General features: G+C 60.7%; 1 protein-coding gene across 1 annotated transcript in view; it reads right to left on the bottom strand.

Annotated features, from left to right (window-relative positions):
* Positions 1-7,757, bottom strand: part of LOC138823526 (cysteine-rich secretory protein LCCL domain-containing 2-like) — a 38,323-nt gene extending 30,566 nt beyond the window's left edge. The window contains exon 1 of the mRNA XM_070016900.1: positions 7,683-7,757. The gene's annotated coding sequence lies outside the window, so the exon portion shown is untranslated. The remainder of the gene's footprint in view (positions 1-7,682) is intronic.
* Positions 7,758-17,458: the final 9,701 nt, after the last annotated feature.

Below are 17,458 nucleotides of genomic sequence, written 5' to 3' on the forward strand. Positions count from 1 at the left end.
ACTCTGGGCAAAATGAGAAGCTCAGTCATTCAACAAACACTTAATCGACTTTGTGCAAAACACAGAACTGAGAACCCAGGAGGGTCCACACAAGCCAAGATAAGACATACAAACAGTCGTACTGCACTGGCCGGATAGTAAATTAATAGAGTCTTCAAATATCCAACGTCCCGCTCCTGGGCGTCTGGCTTCTTGCCAGTGTGTGGTTGTTTCTGTGGAAACAGTGTCCCGCCATGCTTTGGATGCAGGCCCCCATCTCCCAAAGAAAAGAAGTGACTGGCTCCTCCCATTGAGCTGTGCCCTCTGGGGGAGGGGGAGCTGTGGCTCGGCTCCGGCTGGCCGGCCCTTCTGCAAGCCTCCAGTTCCTACTTGGGGATGGACGGGGGCAGAGGAGGTGCAAAGGCCCAGGAAAGAGTGCTCTCATGGGGCTGGGAAGGTGGCTCAGTGGTAGAGCGCTTGCCTTGCATGCCTGAGGCCCTCAGCACCACATAAACAGAAAAAAAAAAAAGCCAGAAGTGGCGCTGTGGCTCAAGTGGTAGAGCGCTAGCCTTGAGCTGAAGAGCTGAGGGACAGCGCCCAGGCCCAGAGTTCAGGCCCCACAACCGGACCCAAAAAAAAAAAAAAAAAGAGTGCTCTCGCGGCCTACGCAGCTGGTCCATGCTGCAGGTGTCAGGGCAGCAGCCCAGACCTGGGGGCCCTGGGGGTCTGCACTGAGCTAGCACGGGGATGGAGATGGCGGACAGACAGACAGACACGCTCTGCACTGGGAAGGTGGGCTCTGATCAGTTGTGGAGATGGGCAGGTGTGGCTGACCTTGAGAAAAACAAACTCCAGGCAGCAGGGACAAGGACAGAGGCCCCGAGGCAGTGACAGGCTGTGGCCAGGCTTCACCCAAGCAAGTGGGAGCAGAGAGGACTGGGGTCCCAGGGAGGTCAGGGCCAGCCCAGCACTGCGAGGGGCGTCTGTGCCCTACGGCACAGAGGAGCGTGGGGGGCTTATCTGGAGGGGGGAGCAGGAGGAGGAGCCAGGAGAGTGGAAGGAGGAGGAGGAAGAACGGGAGGAGGGGGAGTATGTGAGGAAGTCTGATTTATGCTGTGGACGTCTGCAGAAACCCAGACAGACCTCACAGACACTGCTGCACAACGCAAGCCAGACGCCCGTGATTAAACATGCAACGCTCAAAACCAGCAAAACAGCGTAAGTCAGTAGAAAGCAGCTCAGAAATAGTTTCCTGCGGGGTAATGGGGGAGGGGGGAGACGGTGGGCACTGGGTGTGCCAAAGGGGGTTCTGGGGACCCATCCATCTCTGAGGCCGCATCTTCTAGGAAATTCACCTGACAGCCCATGATGGATGGAGGGAGAGGTCTTCTTTTGCATGTTGACCTTGAGAACTTTTAAAAGTAAATGCTTTTAAAAAAAAAAACAAAAAACTTTGGACTTGCTCAGGCGGTGGGGGGCTCTGTGAAGCATGGGTGCAGAGTGAGACAGAACCTCCCCCCTCCCCCCCCAGCCTCGCTCACCCTCTGGAGCCTCCTGGCTGAGACCGACCCCAGGCCTGGGCCCGACGGCCCTTTCCAAAGCAGACTTCACTGGTAGGAGCCCAGATAAGGCCCTGCCAGCCGCCGCCCTGCCGGCCGCCTGGAGCAGCACAGGGCTCCCAGACAGGGCCCGGTTCATCCCGTCTGAGAGAGCACTTTGTCCCAGGCTGCCAAGGCCTCGCCGAAAATACCTGCCTGGTCCCAGGCAGCCAGGCCTTGAAGTCGCGGCCGTGAACGGCGTGTTCAGAGCCGGGCCGGCCTCAGAAGAGAACAGACGGGCTGTGTGGGAGAGCTGCTGGGGATGGCGTGAAGGGCTGCGGCGATATCACTGCCTGTCAGGGACACGTCGGTGTCCGGTGCATGGAGGGTCCACGCAGGTGCACGGCGCTGGGTTTCCGGCACCCACAGCAGTGCGCATGCTCCAGAGAAAGCCTGCGTCCTGGGGACAATACTCAGGACCGGAGCATCGGGGCCAGCTCTATGCCAGCAGTGCCACCAAGCCGGGCACACGGCCACAGAGAGGCAGGAAACACCAGTGCCCTGTTGCTTTGTATTCCCAGTGCCTGGGACCAGAGGGCCTCTGGCAGGCTGAGTGTACCCCAGTCCCACAGCTGACTCTGCAGGAAGGGGGGAGGGGCAGGCTGGCCATCCCTCCACCCCATCTTTGTGCCACAGCCCGGGATGGCTCCCGGGACCCAGGCCGCTCCCCTGAGTCCTGTGCGTCCTGCATACCTGCTTACAGCAGCTCATCCCACCTGCTCTGACTCAGGCCGCCCCTGGCGGGCCCAACACCTTAGTGCCTACTGAGGTCCAGGCGCTGCCAGACCCAGGGACCCTACTTTGAGAACACTGCTGGGGGCACGGTGAAAGCAGACAGGGTGCACACAGAGGAAACGCCACCCTCTCCGTGCTGGAGGGCGAGCGACCCTAGCCAGACCCTAGCCACCGCAGCCACCACGGGCGGGATGGAAATCCGCCCAGACACCCACGGCTGCTAAGGAGGCTCTTTAGAAAACCTCCGAGTAGAGCTGCAATCCTGCCGTACCTCTCCTGGGCACGTCTGAAGGAATGCAGGTCAGCACGCGAGAGACACCCACACACCCACTTTTATTGCTACCCTGTTCACGATCGCCAAGCTGCGGAATCAGCCACAGTGTCCCTCAATGGGTGAATGGTTAAAGAAACTGTGATATGTGTGTATAAAAGGAGTACTGTTTAAGCCGGGTCAGTGGCTCACAGCTGTCATCCTAGTATTTGGGAGGCTGAGATCTGAGGATTGCAGTTCAAAGTCAGCCCCGGCAGAAAAGTCCGTGAGACTCATCTCCATTGAACAGCCAGAAAATTGGAAGTGGCGCTATGGTTCAAGTGGTAGAATGCTTGCCTTGAGCTGAAGAGCGCAGAGACAGTGCACAGGCCCAGAGTTCAAGCCCCATAACTGACAAAAAAAAAAGGGGGGGGGAAATACTATCCAGTCATGAAAAAGAATGAATTGATGTCATTTGCAGGAAGAATGGGTGGGAATGGAAGATCATGTTAAGCAAAATAAGCCATACGGAGAAAGTAAAAAATACTGCATGTTTCCTCTCCTGAGCAGAATAGAGAGACAGCCCCCCCCCCCCCCGCAGATGCTGTGAGCATAGAAGGGAACTACAGAGGGGCCGACGCGGGGAGGAGGTGACGGGAGGAAACCAAATCGAAGCGTGTACATGAATGAGAAGTTCACGGGGAAACCCATTATTTTGTCGAAGGTAAAGGCTTTGTTGGAGACGAGCCCCATACGGTAAAGAACGGCTTTAAAGGGGCGGCGGGCTCCCCGTGAGCAGAGGGATCGCCAGCTCTGGGATAGGGGGATTGCTGCGGGGCTGTGCACCTGCTCGGTCCCCTTGGGGCCACCTGGGGTGGGTCTCCATTCCCAGGGGACACAGTTCATTTCAGGGTGAGCGGCCGTGAGCTGCCAGTTTCACCACATTGCTGCCTCAGCCTACTACACCTTCGCTTGGGTTGCTCACCTGCGGAGTGCGCAGCCGTGGTCAGCCACAGCCCGCCCCTCGTTCCCGGCCCGGGTCAGGCTGGCTCCGGCCAGGCACCAGCTCTCCATCCTAGCGCACAGCGGGGACAGGCCTGCTCTGGCATTACTCGACAGGAACAAAATGCAAGTGCGATCCTTTTCCTTCTGGAACACTGCCTCTCCGCAATCCAAGAGGGATTGGAAATGTGGCATTTCGTAAGTTCTAGTGTTTTGTTTTTTTAAATGATGGGTCAGAAGTTGCGCAATCCTCCCTTAGCCCTTTTCCCTGCTGACCGAGTGCTTCTGACTAAGCCAGCACAGCGCTGCAGGCAATCAAAGTGGTCTCCCTGGCTGGACCCTCTGTCTCCACCGTGCAGAAAGGGGGTGCTGCCCGGGAGCACCCCAGTGCCAAGCTGGAAACAGAGCAGGGCTCCCTCGGGACGGTGTCTCACACAGGACTCTCCACCATTGTCGGGTGACTCTGGGTGGAGCGCTACCACTCCCCACAGGACACCCCGATGCTGGGGCTCCTGAACCCACACGAGGAGTCACACGCTCTCCGGAACACAAGCACCTGAGTGGACGCGTCTTCATCCAGCAAGTCGGGAAAGAGGACACGGGTCCTCAGCACGTCACACAGAGCTGGCGTGTGACCCAGCCACCCCGCCAGGTACACACCCAAGAGGAGGACACACGTCCACACCTGAATGCAGTGCTCAGAGCAGATCCGCCCATCGCAGCCAGAGCTGCAGACAGAGATGTTCTAGAACAAGAAGAGAGGCTCACCGCCAGGGAGCATGCAAGACCCTGAGTTTCAAGCCTCAGTACTAGCATGGAGGAGGAGGAGGAGAAAGAGGAGGAGGAGGAGGAGAGAAGAGGACAGAGGATTAGGCATGGTAGTTCCCCCCTGGATTCCACTGCAGCAGGGAGGCAGAAGTAGGGGGTGGGTGCTTAAATTGGAGGCTGGCCTTGGCTACATAGTGAGTCCTCATCTCAGAAAAACAAAAATAGTCAGGCATGGTAGCTCCCTCCTGTAATCCTAGCTACTTTGAGGTGTAAGGCTTGGGGGATCACCCTTGGAGGCCAGTTCAGGCAAATGTCAAGACTCCATCTCAGCCAATGGCTGGGTATGGTGGTACATACCTGTCATCCCAACCACACGTAACTTAGGCTGCTCTGTGCATAAAGTGAGACCCTACCTCAAAAATAACCAGGGCAAAAAGGGCTGGCAGAGTGGCTCGGGTGTAGAGTGCCTGCCTAGTTAGTCTGAGGTGCTGAGTTCAAATCCCAATACTGCCCCCTAAAAAAGAAAGCGGAATGAAATTCTGTTAGACAACTGAATGGGTGAAACTTTAAGACATCCAGACTCAAGACCACACACTGTGGGGTTCCAACGTGCACAATGTCCAGAATAAACAACTCCACAGACAGAAAGAGAGGAGGCTGCTGGGGCGGGGGGAGTGGGGCGCAGGGGCGGCGTCTCCTGAGGGGATGGCAGTGCCCAGGAATTGGGCAGCGACCGCAGTCTTGCCAGGCTGCCAGCATACTGTCCCAGGGATTGGAGCACAGTTAAGCGCTAAAGTGGCAAATTGGGTATTTGTGTATATTTTACCACAACACATTGTTTCTAGGAAAGAAGAAAAGAAAGAGCCTGGCAGGTCCCGGGAATGCCCTGCCCCCAGCCCAGGAGCGCACACGCACACGCGTGCACATGTGTGTGTGTGTGCCCGTGCACACATGCGCGTGTGCCAGCTCTGTGGTGACGTGTGCTCTGATTGGGGCTTCACCAAGCGCCCAGGTTCCCGGCCCAGGCGATGCTAATCAGCTGTCACTGGAGATGAAGTGACATAAATTTTGCTGGCTCTGGCTTTCCCGGCTTGACAGCTGTCAGCCCCTTTGAGTGACGCTGGCTTTACACATCTGGGACTGATTGAAAACCAGCGGGTTTGCAAAAAGAAAAGAAAAGAAAGAAAAAAGAGCAGTAGACACGGAGGCACCTCCTAGACGCAGCAAATTACGCTGGTGACAGATCAGAGCACGTTCCAACTCCTGCCGGCCGGGGGTCAGCGTCGAGGGTCCCGACTCTAACATATATCAAATGCAAGCTACAAAGGACCAGATGCCCAGCCTGGGGGCTTTGAGATGCCTCTGACTGCTCTTCACCAGCCCCATCCTCCCCAGGCAAGCCTGGACACAGGACTAACAGGACTACAGGGGCCAGCACTGATGTGGGTCCCCAGACACAGCTCTCGAGTGCACAGAACTGCTACCTGAGCCCAAGCCCTGTATCCACCCACCCCCTTCCTGCCCCTGTCCCATCTGGGACTCAGGGACTCAGGGTGCCCCCAGCAGCGCGAGAAGCCATGCCGCTCTCTCTGATGGTCACACGCCTGGTCGCAATGCATGCTTTCCTCCCAACCTGTGGCAGGATCCAGCCAGGCTGGCAGCTCCCGCCAGCCCTGGTGGTCACACACAGCCAAAGCACTTTGAACCTTAATGTGCACCCACCACACAGAACAGCGAGGCTGCTCATGAAAACCTGGGCATGTCTGCCTGGCCCATGGGAAATACCTGGTGTCTGGTATCATAACTGTTCCTGCGCAGTCTTAGAAGCCTCCACACATTTAAACCTCCCTTTCCATTTCCCTTGCCTGGGGCCAGAATCCAGCTGCTTTCCCTGGGACCCTGACTTGTGCAGGTCAAGTCTTAAAAGAGGCAGGACCGGGACTGGGAATGTGGCTTAGTGACAGAGTGCTCCCCTAACAGGCATGAAGCCCTGGGTTCGATTCCTTAGTACCACATACACAGAAAAGGCTGGAAGTGGCACTATAGCTCAAGCGGTAGAATGCAAAAGAAGCTCAGGGACAGTGCCCAGGTCCTGAGTTCAAACCCCAGGACTGGAAAAAAAAAAAAAAAAAAAAGAGGCAGGAGCTAGAGAGTCAGAGCTCAGGGTCTGGACCCCAGCGAACTGTCACTGACGACAGTCACTCACCAGCCGAGGAGCCCTAGACAGGCTCCACTGGACCCCAGCCTGGAAAGGAGGGTCAGCACCAGGCCCGCCACCGGGTGTGGAAGGGATGCGGAGAACAGGAGAGCTGCCCCGACCCCGCCTCCCGCTTCAGACACACACCTGCGGCGTCTCCCTGGGTGGCAAAGCAGCCAGCTCTGGGCAGAAGCAGGAGACCGGTGCACACAGCTTGGAGAGCCCTGGCACCATCCTCCGGGTCTGTCTGGGGTGGGTGAGCATGCCCTGTCTCCCTGGCACCATCCTCTGGGTCTGTCGGGGTGGGTGAGCATGCCTTGTCCCTGGCACCATCCTCTGGGTCCATCCGGGGTGGTGAGCATGCCCTGTCCCTGGCACGACCCTCTGGGTCTGTCGGGGTGGCGAGCATGTCCTGTCCCTGGCAGGACCCTCTGGGTCCATCCGGGGTGGTGAGCATGCCCTGTCCCTGGCACGACCCTCTGGGTCTGTCGGGGTGGCGAGCATGTCCTGTCCCTGGCAGGACCCTCTGGGTCCATCCGGGGTGGTGAGCATGCCCTGTCCCTGGCACGACCCTCTGGGTCTGTCGGGGTGGCGAGCATGTCCTGTCTCCCTGGCAGGACCCTCCGGGTCCGTCCGGGGTGGTGAGCATGACCTGTCCCTGGCAGGACCCTCTGGGTCCGTCCGGGGTGGTGAGCATGACCTGTCCCTGGCAGGACCCTCTGGGTCCGTCCGGGGTGGCGAGCATGTCCTGTCCCTGCCAGCTTCTGCAGGACCCAGACCCTAGAAGGGGGACGCAGGCTCACCCAACTCAACCAGGGCCAGGATTTCCAAGGCCCAGGTGGAAATGCGCCCGTGCCGGCGGCAGGGGGCCGGGCATCGGCAGCTGCGCCCTTCCCGGGCCGGCCGGGCCTCACCTGGCGGCTTGGGACGCCGGGGTGGAGCGGACCCGGGGCAGGGGGCCCGGGGTCTGCACCTAGGCGGGGCTGGGTCCGGCTCTTCCTCCGGGGAGCCTGGGCGGGCGCTGTGCTGGGGACCGGCTCCCCCCACACGGGTCGTTCCCGAGGACACCCCGGCCCGGCCCCGCGGGAGCCGGCGCGCCCCCGCCCCGCGCCCAGCCCGCCCCGGCTGACTTCAGGCGCTGCAGACGGCTTACCTCCGCGGGCTCCGCGGCCGTCGGGCACCGGCGTGGGCTCGGAGAGGGCACGGCCGAGCTCGGGACCCTGCGAACACCGGGAGCGGCAAGCGTCCCCCGGGCCGGGCGCGCCGTCTCTTGTAGGCCGCTCGCCGCCCTGAAACCACGCCCCCGGGCAGCCCGCGGCGCTGATTGGACGGCGCGGCCCTGACCCCGCCCCGGCCACGCCCGCGGGGCGGGGCTCTGGGGGCGGGGGGGGGCGGGGGGGGGGACGCATGGTCTCCTCCCCGTGACCGTAAAAGTCGTCTTCCCTGCGCGCTTCGTGACGGGCGTTGTGGGCAAACCGTGCGCACCCGGCCCTCGGGAGCAGCCCCAGCCCAGGACGGTGGCACCTGCGAACCTGAAATCCCGGAGGCCGGGGACAGCCACAGGGACTCAAGCCCGAGCCTGGCCAGGCTGTCCGCGCATCCTGAAGGACCCCGCGCATGGCGTCCCCTCTCCATCCCTGCTCGTTCAACCCTGGTGTCATCTCAGGTCAGGCAGGGCACCGGGTGCCAGGCTCACCCATCCAGTGCTTCCGAAGCTCCTGACGCTGCCCGGCAGGAGTGACATGGGTGACCCTGGCTCCACACAGCCCAATCCAAGGCGGGAAGAGGCCGGTGTCAACACCACCCCATGGTGCCCAGCCCCCAACACCATCCCACGGCCACCCCAGCCCCGCCACCCTCTGATGCCAAGGCCTGAGCTTCAATCCTGACTCCCCCACAGCTGGGTGTCTCTGCTCAGGTCACCTAACCTCTCTGGCTGGATCACACCAGAGGCAATGGGAAGCCCTTAGCGGCCTGGCAATGCCACTGTCGGGAGCCGGTCAGGTTCAGTTAGATCCCAGCAGCACCAGCTTCAAACTGTCGACTTCAAAAACAGTGGCCTCCCCCCTCCTACCTCCCCTGAAAGCACTACATGGTTAGCCAGGGAATGACCAGTGTTAGTTAATTTACCTCCAAGGAGGTTAGCTCTGATCAGATCAACTTTTCCATCATTTTGTAATCTCAGAATGCAATCTCAAAAAAAAAAATCAGCTTGAATAAGTTGGTATGTCATGGGTAGAGTCTGGGAAGTCCCCAGCAAGCAGGGGTCAAGCTGCAACCAAGTGTCCCCTGGGACAGGACTGGCCCCGGCTATCCCGGCGATTCCCAGCAAAAGGCCTATCTGTGACCCAGGAACCGAGCTGGGTTATGGAGAGACTGAGACTGAGGGGAAAATCCTTCAAACAGTGATGAGGCCAGTCTGGAGGAGGAACGCGCAGGCCCCGGAGGACTTCCTGGACCCACTCCTCCTAGAGACCCAGATGGCTGATGGAGAACCACACTGTCTATCTGTCCGGCAGTGGGGGGAGGGGTGGGCAGCAGACATGACGGGGAAAGCCAAGGCCCTTCCTTCTGATCTCCAGGCCATTTCCCACACAAGTTCTTATTCCACAGTTGTTTTTATTGGAGGCTCTTGAACTGGACAGGAGAGCCCCGGCCAGGGAGTTCCAGGTCCTTGTGTGTCCCAGCCACACCCACCCAGCCTCTGCAGGATGTCACCAGGCCTCCACCAGCACCAAAGACCGTGGACCGATGAGCCAAAGACTCACAGGGGTGCCATCTGGTAATGGGTGTGGCTCCTGAAGGGGACCAGCCAGGACAGGAGTCAACTGTGGGAGTCCACTGCGCCGACAGGTGGCGGTCGTGTGGTTCTCTGGGCGGGGCTGTTGGCCTGTTGGAGAGGCCTGCCTACAGGCACCACGTCCCTGGCGGCAGGTGGGCAGGTCTGGGACAAGGTCCTGAAGTAATAAGTAATCAGCTTGTTATATTATGCCACTCATGGGGAGCCTGGGCTAGGTGGAACTGAGGCAGCCACACTCTGGAAGGATCTGATATTCCTGGGCAGATAGGTACAGGATCCTTCCAGGGTCCTTCACCTCTCTGTAAGGGTCCTGTCGTAAGCAGCCAGGCTGTGGTCCCGGGAACCGCTCTGGCTGTGTTCACACCTCTGGCTCTGCTCCTAGAGAGGACCCACTGGCCATGAGATGTCCACCGTTGGGGCAGCCAAGGAGATGAGGTGATGCTTCCAGACCCCACATGCAGGGTAGTGGGCCAGTGTGAACTGGGAGGCCACCCTGGAAAGCCAGGTGGACTAGGATGGCCCCTAGTAGAGAGTGACAGATATGGACACATCCACGGACAGGCGCAGGACCCGCCCCAGCGGGGCAGCAGCTCACGGTGAATGACCACCACTCGGGACTGAAGCAGACCCTGTCCATGTACAGACCAGCGGCCACACCTGCATCTCTGAAGGACATCCGCCCCCTGAACTGCTGGAACCTTCTAAGCCCAAGCTGCGGTCTGATGGTCCCCGAGGGGGCAGGGACTGGAGGGAGTGGTGAGGCCAGGTCCTCTAGGTGAGGCTGGGGTCCTCATCAAAGGGCAGGAGTGGCCCCCCTCCGGTTTCCTCTTCAGGGGGCACAGTGGCGAGCCCTGCCCCGCCGGCCCCGGCCCCCAGGGGCTCCATCTTGAGCAACTACTGTCCTGGAATCTGAGAGCAGCAGATTTCTGTTGATGCCAGTTTCTGCAGCTTTGTTGCAGCAGCACAAACTCAGGCAGTCCGTGGCATGGTTGCCCGAAACGTCTAGGGCTTATGCTCCCAGGACCTGGCTATCAGCAGTAGGCAGGGCTGGGGTCTGATTCCCCAGGTCCTTCCTCCACCGCCGGGGGACTTGGAGGGAGGTATTTCCCAGGCTCCCGGGATTCCAGACTTAGCCCATTATCAGCCCCTCCCCCTCCCCGCGTCACTCATCATCCTGTGCCTGGTCCCACATCCGTCGTTCACTCAGGTCTGTTCTCCCTCGAGGACGTCTGTGACCTGTCATTGAGTGTGCTCTGTTTCTGGACACCGCACTGACGAACACACCAAGCAAAACTGCCACGCACGGAGAGGAGGGCTGGCCTTTCACAAGGGGAGCCGAGGCTGAGCTGTGGTATTATTCAACTATATAAAAACTCTGACTCATAGGAAAAATGAACAGCAAAGCCCAGAACAAGACAGACGCCTGCTTCAAGCGCGAGAGAGGCAGTGGAGGGCAAACCAAAGGAAAGTCTGCACCCAACGGTGAGCGGCAGATTTGCCCGGCCTGAGCTATCCCACAGGACGACAGGCCTGAGCTATCCCACAGGACGACAGGCCTGAGCTATCCCACAGGAAGACAGGCCTGAGCTATCCCACAGGACGACAGGCCTGAGCTATCCCACAGGAAGACAGGCCTGAGCTATCCCACAGGAAGACAGGCCTGAGCTATCCCACAGGAAGACAGGCCAGAAGCACAAATGGATTTTTTTTTCCAATCACCTGGAGTGGATTTTTATGTTACTTGGTGACATTTATGCTATTTTGATGACTTTCTCAGGTTTGGGCATTATGGGAAAAAAAAAAAAAAAAGAGGATAGACATGAGACAAGACAAATGTGGGCCACTGCCAGTGCTGCTCTCTGGACTAGAGCAATAAGAGAAGGATCCAGAAGGTTCCGAGAAGTCTGGATGAAAAACTGATTTCCGTCCAAGACCTCAAACACACCGACGATTGTTCTCGTCTTTTTTGGCCCTGCCTGGCTCTCGGAGACCACATCCCCCGACGATGCATAAGCCCTGGCTGGTAGCTGGAACCCAAGAACCAACTCGACTCCACAGTGCTTCACCCCGAGAGCTTTCCCCAGCATAGCAGCCCACCGCAGGCTCCCTGCTGAGGATCCGGGATGGGGGAGGGAAGAGGTGTCCCACTGCAGAGGCCTTGGGCAGACGTGTGAAGGGCAAGTCCTGGACCTGAGGTGAATCCTTCATCTTTGGCCAAGGGAAGATGGTGAGGTCACCATGTCATCCACACAGTCACAGCAGGGCCCTGACTGCCCTCGGCAGCCAAGCTGGCTCTGGGTTTCTCATCTGATTCTTGGCTCTTTCAACTGAGCTCCAGGACCAACTTTCCCGCCTGCCTTGTAGCTTCTCCCAACGTTTTAGCCCAAGACAAGTGAGTGAAGTTGTGGCGCAGGACTTCCAGGACATCTAAAGACACGAGCTGTGCCCTTCATTGCTGGAACATGCGCTGGATGGCTGGAGCTCGGCAGCCACACGGGACTGGGAGACGCCGCGGGAACGGCAGGTCTGATTCTCACACCACCCTCTCGGTTCCCGTCCCGGCCTGTCTGTCACACTTGGACATGAGGAAGAAAGGACAGTTCTTGGTTAGAACAAGGACATTTTCCCTCCTTTGAGAACTCTAGGAGCACCCACCCCTCCCGGGGGGAGCCGCAGGCCGGAAGTGACTCCACTCCAGCCAGCAGAGCGGGGTGTCGCAAGGCCGCGGCTCGGGCTCCGGGCTTGCGGTCACACCACTCCTGTTGCTCACGGGACACAGCTGCTTCCTGTCCATCCTCAGCGCCCCTCGGGCTCCGGCTCCAAGCATCTGAGCCAGTCAAGGCGCAGGCGGACCCCGCAGCGGCCGCAGCCCCTCCCCAGGCACTGGGAGGCTTCGCCCGGGAGGCCCATCCTGGCCTCACGCCGGTCACACAGGTGCCTGGAGGAAGGGAGCTGACACACCGACGGCGTCTCCGCCGGTCCGGCCTGGACCCTCTGGGAGCCCAGCCTCAGCAGCCCCCCAGAACGGCAGCCTGCAGAGCGCCCCGCTCTCCTGGGGCCTCGAGGCCCCGCTCCCTCCACCGGGTCCCGCATCAGGACTGTGGTACGTGCCTGCACCTTATGTGTGGGCAGGGAGCGTCCAGAGGCCGGCGCCCTGCGCAGGCTGACTGCAGAGCTTCTCAGGCCCGGCCATTTCCTTCCGTCTCCGTGGACACTACCCCGCCCCCGCCCCCCGCCCCCCCGCCCCCCCCGCCCCCCGCCCAGGCGAAGGCACACACAGCTGCTGCAGTCAGAACAGACCAGGCAGCATCAGGGCCTAACAGCTGCTGTAACAAGCTACCCCAGGGACAGCGTGGGGGCCCCGTCCACCCAGCACCACCCTGGAATGAACTTGCCACTGCCACCAGGCCCCCAGAAGCCCTGGGGGACGAGGCCACCCCCATAGCAGCCCCACCAGATGGAGCCTGGGGCTGGGAGAGCAAGGAGCAGAGGATCCCCTTGCTTTGAGCATGTAGGTGGGGTGTGTGAAACAGGGTTCAGTGGCCATGGGAGGAGAGGCAGGCGTGATGATGACGGCCCCTGGGCCCCAGCCTCCCTGGGCCCCGGCCTCCCCGGGCCCCGGCCTCCCCGGGCCCCGGCCTCCCCGGGCCCCGGCCTCCCCAGGCCCCAGCCTCCTGGGGTCCGGCCTCCCCGGGCCCCGGCCTCCCCGGGCCCCGGCCTCCCCAGACCCCAGCCTCCCCAGGTCTTACTTGGGGTGGTTCAATTACCTCACCCCATCGGGGTCTTCGTACTCTTTGAAAAATGGGTAGAAGCTGGGTGCCAGTGGCTCACACCTGTCATCCTAGCTACTCAGAGGCTGAGACTTGAGGATGGAGGGTCGAAGCCAGCCTGGGCAGGAAGGTCTGTGAGACTCTTATCTCCAATAAACCACCAGAAAACCGGAAGTAGCGCTGTGGCTCAAAGTGGTAGAGCACTCGCCTTGAGCTGAAGAGTTGAGGGACAGCGCCCAGGCCCTGAGTTCAAGCCCATGACCAAGAAAACCAAGAAAAGAAAAGTGGGCAGAGACTCGCTTTCCCCTCACGGGGAGGGAGGCACGCACCTCCTCCGCGCTGCTGAAGGCTGGAACAAGGCAGCCAGGCTGTGCCGTCAAGGACAGGGAGCTGCTACTCCGCCCCCCACCGTCCCTCCAGGTGAAGACAGAAGAGCCAGCTCTGCCGCCATCATGATTACTGGGTCCTGGGGGCTGCTGGGCCCCAGGGGGCCGGGGTGGGCAGGGGTGAGGAGGGGTGGGACTCCTTCCTGTTCACCTCTGTGAACTGCAACTCTGAGGCCCGGGGTCGGGTCCAGGTAGGCAGTGGGGCACCCATGTCTGCTGACTACAAGATCATCTTGTTGCCCAACAGACTTCTGCACGATGCCAGAGCCGCTGACGGCTGCTGGCCTAGCACCCACGACACCTTAGGATGCCGTCCTGGCTCTGGCCTGAACCAAGTGGCGGTTCCTGGTGGGGGATGGGAGGAGAGGCCTGGCGGTCCCGGAAGGCAGCTGAGTGACCGCAGGATGACGTCAGGGCGGTCAGGGCGGCCGTGCCCCGGGGTCTTCGGGCCTGGGGGCCGGCTGACGTCTCTGCCCTGTAGCGAGGCTCGGGTGACTGCGCATCGGCTCCTTGCTGGGGCAATAGTGTTTTCATTTTGTTTGTTTGGTTTTAGCCACACTAGGGTCGGAACAGAGGGCTCCGTGCTTGCTTACTATTGAACCACACTGCCAGCCCTTTTTGCTTTAACTTTTGAGCTAGCGTCCGTGTTTTGTCTCGTGTTATTCCATTTATACTTCCTGCGTGGCTGCATCGACAGACACACACCACGTGCCCAGCCATTAGTTGGAAATGGGATCCAGAGAACTTTTGCCCAGGCTGGCCTTCGACCAAAGGCCTCCCAATCTCTGCCTCCTGAGTAGTTAGGACAACAGAGGTGGGCTACTGTGCCCAGACCCAGAGGCAAGAGGTCTTGCCTTCAGTGCTGACCCTGTTGAGACCTAAGGACAATGATAAAGCCACCCGTCCAGCACACAAGGAGGCCCGATGCCCACCCCAGGCCCCCCCCCGACCTGGAGAGGCCCTGATGCCCGCCCCAGCCCCCCAGCCCCCCCCCCGACCTGGAGAGGCCCTGATGCCCGCCCCAGCCCCCCAACCCCCCCCCGACCTGAAGAGGCCCTGATGCCCGCCCCAGCCCCCCAACCCCCTCCCGACCTGGACTGTCAGTTCCCGTCAGCTGCAGGCAAGAACCCAGGGAGGCCATCAGAGGGACTGCCAACAGTGGACCTCTGGGGCGATGTGTGGCCACTGCCCATGCCCTGCAGCCGGGGTTCTGTCCTGAGGCAGAGCATCTGCCTCCCGTACGTAGGGGTACCCTGACGGCTCCCCACAGCGAAGCCCCGGGAGGGCTCTGTGAGGGCTGGGCTGAGCGCTCCTGATCCTGGGATTGAAGTTCTGCCCCCCCCCAAGCTTGGCACCTGTCTGTGTGTGCGGGAGGGCCTCCACAGAGCAGAAATGGGTAAACGCGGGGCCACTGGGGTCCCTACACAGCCCCAGTGCCCTCACACAGAGGAGGTCAGGACAACGTGAAGAGAGCCCCGACGGCCGGCCCACCGGCGCCCCCAGGCCCCCGCCCCCACCAGATTCTGTTGCGCTGAGCTCCATAGTACTTCCTGGACCGCCGAGCTGGGCACCGGCCTCCCGGCCTCCTGAACCTGCACCTCTGGCCCTGGCTGGTTCTCAGGAGGGGCAGGCAGGCTCTCCTGCCCTTGCGCTCCTCCCTTGTCCCCAACCTTTGCCCTCTTCCCCTCAGCCCAGTGTGGGGAAGGAGGTGGGCGGGGCCTGTCCAGGCCACACCCAGGGCAGGGCTGTGGGACCAGCTCCGCTGAAGTCCCCAGGCTGGGAAGTGGAGGTCAGGGGCTCAGGTGGTCTCGTCACAAGCCCTGCGGCAATCTCACCACAGACCTGGCTTGGCAGATGGCTGGCCGAGCCCTCCCCCCCGGCCCCTCCACAGGCCAAAGAATGGCTGGGTCCTCTTCCCCGGCCAGGACCTGTGGTTAGCCACACAATGGTGTCTCACACACACCCATCTCCTGGTGTCCAGAACCTGTGGCCGTGGCTCTGGCGGAGCTCTGGGAAGCCACCAAGGAGCCCTTCACGTCACAGCAGAGCAGTCTCTCCAGTGCTGGAGGCAGGGGCCTGAGGTCGGGCGTGGGCAGGGTCACTGTCACCCCCAGGCTGCAGGCCAGGGCCATGCCACCCTTTCCCTGGTAGCTCCTGGGAGTGGCTGGTGACCCGTGGGGGCACTGCGGCTGGTGGCTGCGGCCAGCATCTGCCCACACCGCATGCGGCCTCCCCTGCCCGTGTTCTCCCGGATGGGCCCCACCGAGCACAGCCTCTTCTCAACTGGATCACGTCGTTCACATGGGTCTCACCGAGACGCACCACCAGGTACCCAGGCCCCACAGTGAAAGGGCCTTGGCAGCCAGGCACTGGTGGCTCACGCCTGTCATCCTAGCTACTCAGGAGGCTGAGATCTCAGGATCATGGTTCAAAGCCAGCCTAGGGCAGGAAAGTCCATGAGACTCTTACCTCCAATGAACCACCAGAAAACCAGATGTGGCGCTGTGGCTCAGGTGGTAGAGCACTAGCCTTGAGCTGAAGAGCTGAGGTCCAGAGATCAAGACCCTCAACCAAAAAAAAAAGGGGGGGGGGAGAAGGCAGGTATGATTCGATTAAGGATCCAACACTGGGAGAACATTCTGGGAGATGTAGGGGCCCAGTGGATTACAGGCACTGCTTCTAGGAGGGAGGTCAGAGGAGGAGATGTGATGGCTGTGGTGTGCGCTGAGGCGGGAGAGGGGGCCACCAACCAAGGGAAGCGGGAGGCCTCCGAATCTGGGAAAGGCATTTGCCGTCAAAGCTCTGGCAGAAACCAGCTTGGTGGACACTCTGTACCCTAGATGTCAGGCTTGTGACCTCTGGGGTGTAAGACAATTGAGGAATGCTGTTTTGGTTCACTTGGCCTGTGGTCTTTTGTTACAGCAGCCACAGGGAACTCAGGCAGACCCACAGCTAGTTATCTGCGAAGAGGCCCCAGGGAGGCCCCAGGCCAGGCCCCGGGCTCCTGAGCTGCCCTCCGTGGGAAACCACTGTGAATCAGCCCCCAGTGCTGCTGGCTGCTTCCAGGCCCCGCCCAGAGGCCAAGGCAGTTCCCAGACCTCACACAACTTGGTGGAGCCTGAGTCACTTGGCTGGGAAAGGCGCCTCCTAGAGCCCCATTACCAGAAATGCCACGCTCGCCCAGCTGCTGTCCTAGCGCCAAATGAACATGTTCCAGATGCGGACGCTGGACCGTGGCAGCCCCAGGCAGCAGGGTGGGGGCATGGCAGGGGATCGGGGGACTCCTCAGCCTGAGACGCTTCACGGCTACGAGCACGGGACCCGGGGCACCTGCAGGCTCTGAGCTGGCAGCGGGGCTGGGCAGGGCATGTGCAGGACGCCCTTACCTCCATTGGGGGGGCTCACACCTGGCAGTGAGCAGCCTCCCCCTAAGCCCCTTTGCCACTTGCAGCCCACCTGGCACCCAGGCCCTCTGGCTGCGCCCTCCCCTGCCTCCTAAGCCATCACCTGGCTGTCCTTCATGCCGCACCAGCCCAAGGCTAGCCTCCTGGACTGCCCTAGCCACCGTCACAAACCACCGACGACAGCACCAGAGCCCTCACACCCACCCCCTCCCACCCTCCCCCCGCTCCAGCAACCACCCATCCCTTCCGTGAACTTCACCCTAGACGACTTGGTCTGTCCTAGAATGTTCTAACCAGGATCATGCAGCAGTATGTTCAGGGAACTCATGGGGCCTGAACTCGGCCTGGGCGCTGTCCCTCAGCTTTTCAGCTCAAGGCTAGCTCAATACCATTTGAGCCACAGCAACCCTTCCAGTTGTTGTTGTTGTTGTTTTTTCCTGCTTATGTGGTGCTGAGGAACCGAACCCCAGGGCCTGATGCATGCGAGGCAAGCGCTCTACCACCGAACCCAGGGCCTGATGCATGCGAGGCGAGCACTCTACCACTGAGCCAATTCCCCAACCTCTCAG

This window comes from Dipodomys merriami, unplaced genomic scaffold (assembly GCF_024711535.1).
Source record: "Dipodomys merriami isolate MVZ:Mamm:240054 unplaced genomic scaffold, mDipMer1.0.p SCAF_120, whole genome shotgun sequence".
Taxonomy (NCBI): domain Eukaryota; kingdom Metazoa; phylum Chordata; class Mammalia; order Rodentia; family Heteromyidae; genus Dipodomys; species Dipodomys merriami.